At 42.8% G+C, this 6,506-nt stretch overlaps 1 pseudogene; it reads left to right on the top strand.

Moving 5' to 3' along the window:
- LOC102759186 overlaps nt 1–5,706 on the top strand; it is a 40,433-nt pseudogene extending 34,727 nt beyond the window's left edge.
- Nucleotides 5,707–6,506: the final 800 nt, after the last annotated feature.

Raw genomic sequence — 6,506 nt, 5'->3', positions numbered from 1 at the left:
GCAGGGTCTTCAGGGTTTTGGAGATGGGAACGATCCTTGTGTCTAAGGAATGGAAGGCACGTTTCCCCCGGCTGCTCCGGGCTGCCAGGCATTGGTCCCCGAGACGCCACTTGGTTTTCTGTCTCCCCGGGATCTGGGCGAGCTTGAGGGTCCACTCCAGCCAGGAACGCCCATCGGCAGGCCTATCTCATGTGCCCAGGAGGCAGGTGCGCTGGCCACTGCTGGTCCCTGGAGAATCCCATGGCTCCTCGTGGTGGCCACATCCTTGGTGAACCGTGGTTCTCTTCCTGGTCCTCATTCTGCTGGCTGCCCTGCAGAGAGCCCGTGGGTCACATCAGCATAGGGAGGTTTCCGGGCCTGGGGTCCCTCACCTTGACTACCTGGCTAGTGATGGACAACTTGGAAGGACGCAGATCACACTCCCGTCCTTCAGCAGCTGCAGCCATACGCTGTGGGTTATGTGATGCATGAACCTGCTTCTCTGGCCGGTGTGGCTCACTCGGTGGGGCATCCTCCTGTACACTGAAGGGTTGCAGTTTCATCCGGTCAGGGCACGTACCTAGGTTGTGGGTTCCGTCCTGGTGGGGGCCCATTTGGGAGGCAGTCAATGGATATTTCTCTCATACATCGATGTTTCTCTCTCTCTCTCTCTCTCTCTCTCTCTCTCTTCTCTCTCTAAAATCTGTAAAACACATCCTCGGGTGAGGATTAACGCACCCACACAAACACACCTGGCCACAAAGTACGTGTGCTCAGAGACATCGTTGGGTCAGTGACCCGCATGTAGCCAACCCCAACAAGACCATAATTTAGCTCTAATGAATATATTACATTCCCTACATTGATACCAAAGAGACTCCAGCTTTTCTATAGCATCGCTGAGACTGGAAGAGTCACAGTTTACTATTATCCTCAACCCATTCCTTTGATAATGGCGGTGATGATGATTAAGAACTCACTGTGTGCCAGCCCTGTGCTAAGCTAGTCAAGCGATTTTATGGGTTTTTTTTTTCTTGATTCACTTTTGGAAGATTGTGTGTTTGTAGGAATTTATCCATGTTTTCTAAATTGTTCAGTTTGTTGGCATATAGTTGTTCATAGCAACTCTCAGTTTTTGAAACCAACCGACAGCTGCCCAATCATAGTGGAAATTCTCCTTTATAATGCTGCACCTAAACTCCTAAGTGCACATATAGAATCATTTAACTAAAGACTGAACAGCTCCAGCTGTCATGTGTCTTTAAATAAACCTTAAAATCAACAGCCAACGTTGGGCTCAATGGTGGAACCTTTAGTGTCTCGTTTCTTTCACTGATCATGTTTTTAAGGTTCATCCATGTTGTGGCGTGGATATAGAACGTCATTTATTTTTCATTACTGAATAATATTCCATTGTGTAAATACAGCATAGTTTTTTTACCCATGTTTCAGTTGAGGGACATTGAGTTACTTCCAGTTTTTGGTTATTGCTAATAATGCGTATTGACAAGCAGTGGCCCCTTCTCCTTAGCCAGGCCTCATAGCTGTCGGGGAACTAGCTGTACAGCATGGACATCTCACCCAGCAGAGGGCAAACTCTGGGGATCAGGGTTCCCGGCCCAGCAACCCCTGTGTGAGGCAGCAGCTTTGGGATCAGGGCCTGTGGCTCTACCTAATGTTCTCCTTGAGGACACAGGAGTGGAGGGGAGCTTTTAAGAACAGAGGTGCCCACACCACCCAGATTCTGCTGGGGTGACACCTAAAGTATGGCCAAGGGAGGCTGGGAGGGACATATTTACTATACATATTTCTCCATAGGAGGGTAGAAGCCTAACTTTGATGGGTACTAAATAGAAAACACAGAGGAAAACCACTGGAAACAAACCCAAAGTGTTGGACACACCCCTCCCCATAGTTGAACCTCTCCTCAGTGCTTAGAAACCTCCCTACCTTTTGTTTCCATGAAGGAGCCCTCAGCCTGAGTTCTGGCCTTTCTCCCTTGTTGCAATAGCCTTGAATGTAGGGGTGACAGAAGTAGGATTACAGTTGTGAGTATATGAAACACAGCTTATTCCTGTAAGTTATTCTTTTGTGTAATAATCATAACCTGCATATCTTTTTCCATATGAACAACTAAACTTACTTTTGCCCACTCCTTTAATGACCTCTTGTGTGTTCTCTCTGGGCTGGAGCAGGGGAAGAAGGATGGGGATACAGAAGGGCACACGGGTTGCAGGTGAGATGACCCAGGACCAGATCTTATAGGAAGAGGTGCTCAGGGATCAAGGCTTTTCCTCAAATGGCATCAGAGTGACCAGCCTCTCTAGAGTGTCATTGGCCCCAAGCATCAGCACTGGACATACACACTCCCATGAGCCCGCTGATTTCACGTCTAGGAGGGTATCTTGTAAATACACTGTCTCAGAAGATCCAACATCTAGTTTCAATGCACCAAGCCTGAGTCATGAAGGATGGGGAAATAGGTAAACACTCTAAACAACCCAAATAATGAGAATCAATGACCCAATTCTGAAATTAAGGGAAGTAGATAACCCAGCTGGTGTGGCATGGTTGAGCATCAACCCATGCACCAAGAGGTCACCAGGTTCAATTCCTGGTCAGGGCCCATGCTTTGGTTGCAGGTTCGATCCCAGCAGGGGAGGTGCAGGAAGCAGCTGATCAATGTTTCTCTCTCATCAATATTTCAGTCTCTCTATCCTTCTCCCTTCCTCTCTAAAAATAAATAAATAAATAAAATCAATTTAAAAATTTTAAAAAGACACCTTTGATTCCACTCCACTTTGTCTGGCTAACTCTAATTTGTCCCTTATACCTCCAGCTTCAAGGTCATTTTCTCCACAAATCCTTCTCTATTCTCTAGACTTATCTGTCTTGATTATGTGCAGCAGCATGAAGTCAGGAACTTTGCATATTCACCTCCAATTCCCCAGCACCTAGCTCAATGCCTGACTCATAACATGTGCCCCTTATGGGGCTCAAACTTTGCTGAGAGGACAATACTTATCGGATTCATCTTTATATTTTTCCAGAGTTCTAAGAAAAGTGCCTCATACTAGTAGATCAATCATTACTTGTTAAATACACATATATGACTATAGGTAACAAGTTTGTTCTTATATTTAAAGGGAAAACATTTTAAATAATCATGATACCAGAGCCAAACAAATCCAAAGGAACCTCCAGGAAATGAAAATGTGCAAATGTACCAAGCAGTTTTTCTGAGTAAGTCCATATCGGGTTTTAAAAAAACACCACAATTACTGTAGGACTTTATTGTGAATTGGATCTGCCAATATCAATGCTGAAGAAGCCAATCCTGAAGCCAAATACCAGCATTTGTTTCCCAAACACTGATTAAAACAAATATTTTTCAGTTGCTATAGCTTTTGGATCTGTTTTTGATGTGCACACTGAGCGTAGCAAATAATATGGAAACTCTGGCTCCCTTCATTGCTATTTGAGATTGAGGAACCTATCCTCACTAGTAAAGCCAGAAAACACCAGCTTCAGAACCACAAAAGATAACTTTCCTTGGTTCCAGGCAGCCAACTCCAGTACTCTTTATCATGGTCTGCCATTTATACTGGTAGCATGGACAGCCTCAAAGTAGCCTTCAAGTTTGGAAACTAGTGAAAATTAGACTAAGCCTTATGTCATTGCATAAAAGCACGGACAATAGCTTTTGATACTCTATATAGCGCTATGTATACATTTTTAATTACAGAAATGTGAGCATATACTGCCAACACTCTGAATCTGCAGGTTCTGCACTTGCAGATTCTGCATCATAGATTCAACCAATTGCAAATCAAAAATATTCAGATAAAAAAATGTTATGCTGTGGTTGATGTGCACTATGTAGTTAGGCCTATAATTACTGCCTCTGTATTGAACATGTACAGATTTTTTTGCCATTATCCCCTAAACTATACAGTATAACAATTATTTATGTAGCATTCATATTGTAGTGGGTATTTTAGACTATCTAGAGATGATTTAAAGTATATGGGAAGTTGTAAATAGGTTACATGCAAATACTATGCCATTTATATAAGGGACTTGAGCATCCCTGGATTTTGGTGTCCATGGGGGTTCTGGAACCAATCCCCTGTAGATACCAAAAGACAACTATATACAATATTGGAGAGAAGAGTAAAAGGACCTGAAGTACCTTTCACCCAGCTTCAACCATTACCAGTTGTGAAAGGAGAACTCAGACACAAAACCACTAAGAAAAGAATTCGTACTTTCACTATTTTGCAAGAGAGACCATACTTGAGAACAATTGAGTTCTCCAAAGAATACGGAAGGTTTTTAGAAAGAAAAAAAAGTTGCCAAGATAGTAGCTTGTTCTTTACATAATTACCATATATCAAGCGTTGGCATCAGTCTGTAGATATCAATACTGAAAAATTAGGAATAAAGTTGTGTGCTTTAGGTAGTTAGCAGCTTACAAGAAGGGCTCAGGCCTTCATTTAGATTTTAGAAACTAGTATTAAACTGGGTGTTTCTGTCTTTTTAAAATTTATTTACGAATGCCAAGTATTTGGAGTTTTTTTGTTGTTGTTTTGCTTGGTTTGTCTTTTTATGACTGTGGTAAATGATGTGCTAAGTCAAATGGCAGCAGGGCAAGTATCATGCCTGCTTGCTTTGCCCCTCCTGGCCAGTTCCTACCCCTTAAGTATAGACTTGACCACATAGGCTTGTTCTGCATTCTTACTTAGATGTGTTCTTTCTGTTTGGCAAAATTAATTTACATGGGTGTTACAAGAGATGTTTATTAATACACAAAGATTTCCTTGCTCTTTCTCATCTTGCAATAAGGCGGGTGAAAAACTGAGAAGCCAGATACTAAGGAGGAGAAACCTGAAGAGAAAAAGGCCAAAGCTGGTGGCAAGGTTAAGAAGGGTAAACTCACGGCCAAGATGCCTAAGACAGGGAAGCCCCACTGTGGCTCAAACCCTGTCCTAGTCTGAGGAATTGGCAGATATTCCCAGTCGGCTATGCATTCCCAAAAGGCCATGTACTAGAGGAAGAATTCAGCAGCTAAATCGAGGGTTGAAAACAAAAAGGAGAAAGCTCTTGCTAGTGCCACAATACCAGTTGGTGGTACCCGAGTGGCTAAACTTCGCAAAATGCCTGGGTATTATCCTACTGAAGATGTGTCTCAAAAGCTGTTGAGCCACGACAAGAAACCCTTGTCAGCATATGAGAAAACTGCGGGCCACCATCACTCCCGGGACCATTCTGATCGTCCTCACCAGTGCCCCAGAGGCAAGAGGGTGGTTTTCCTGAAGCACCCGAGCAGTGGCCTGCTACTTGTAACTGGACCTCTGTCCCTTAACCGAATTCCTCTGTGTAGAACACACCAGAAATTCATCATCGCCACCTCCACCAAGACTCATGTCAGTGGTGTGAAAGCCCCAAACATCTCACTGATGTTTCCTTCAAGAAGCAGCTGCGAAAGCCCAGACACCAGGAGGATGAGGTCTTCGACAGAGAGAAAGAGAAATACGAGATTACAGAGCAGGACAAGGTTGACCAGAAAGCCATGGACTCGGAAATTCAGGCAAAAATCAAAGCAATTCCTTGGCTCTAGTCTAGGGCAACCTCTGCTCTGTGTTTGCTCTCACCAATGAGTTTTATCCTCACAAACTGGTGTTCTAAATTTCTTACGAAGAACCTAATTAAATAACTGATCTGTTTTCTTTATATCTTTTTTCTTTTTATTCTTGTCTGCCTGGATATGTGGTTTGACTCAGTTCAATGGAGTGTTAGCCTCTACAGAGAGTGTGACTAGAAAGGTGGAAACAGCTGCAGTGAACTTCATCAGCATTAGATCTGCATTCTAAGCTTCCTTAGTGTCTGGCTTCTCAGCTTTTTTACCCAGCACCTACCAATATAAAATACCATTTCCCTAATCACCACCAAACAAGTCAGTACTAAAATGTACATGGATGCTCTGGCTGGGTGGTTCAGTTGGTTGGAATATCATTCCATGCACCAAAAGGTTGCGGTTCAATTCCCAGTCAGGGTACATACTTAGGTTTCTGATTCAATCCCTGTCAGGGCGAATACAGGAGGCAATTGATCGATGTTTCTCTTGCACTCTCTCTCCTTCCCTCTCTCTCTAAAAATCTATATAAACATATCCTTAAAAAATAAAATTTGAAAAAAATAAAAAAAATATTAACATTAAAAAAAAAAAGAATATAAAAAATAAAAATAAAATGTATGTGGATATAAAATGTGATGTCTTTGAGTCACAGACTTTCATCCCATTCAATTATTTAACATCCATTTTTCCCCAACGGTTCTCAGCCCCACCCCCATAATGGTACTTATTAGTTTATTAAAGCATGTAAAGACAGTAAATGAGTAGAGTTATTTACCTTCTCTTTTTTTTAACCAAAAACCTATTGTACTGTATATACTAGAGGCCCAGTGCACGAAATTCATGCACTCGGGGTGGGGATGGGAGGGGGAGGTCCCTCAGCTCAGCCTGT

This window comes from Myotis davidii, unplaced genomic scaffold (genome assembly GCF_000327345.1).
Source record: "Myotis davidii unplaced genomic scaffold, ASM32734v1 scaffold97, whole genome shotgun sequence".
NCBI lineage: Eukaryota > Metazoa > Chordata > Mammalia > Chiroptera > Vespertilionidae > Myotis > Myotis davidii.
The sequence above is the reverse complement of the archived record's forward strand: the minus strand, read 5'-3'. Positions and strand labels throughout refer to the sequence as shown.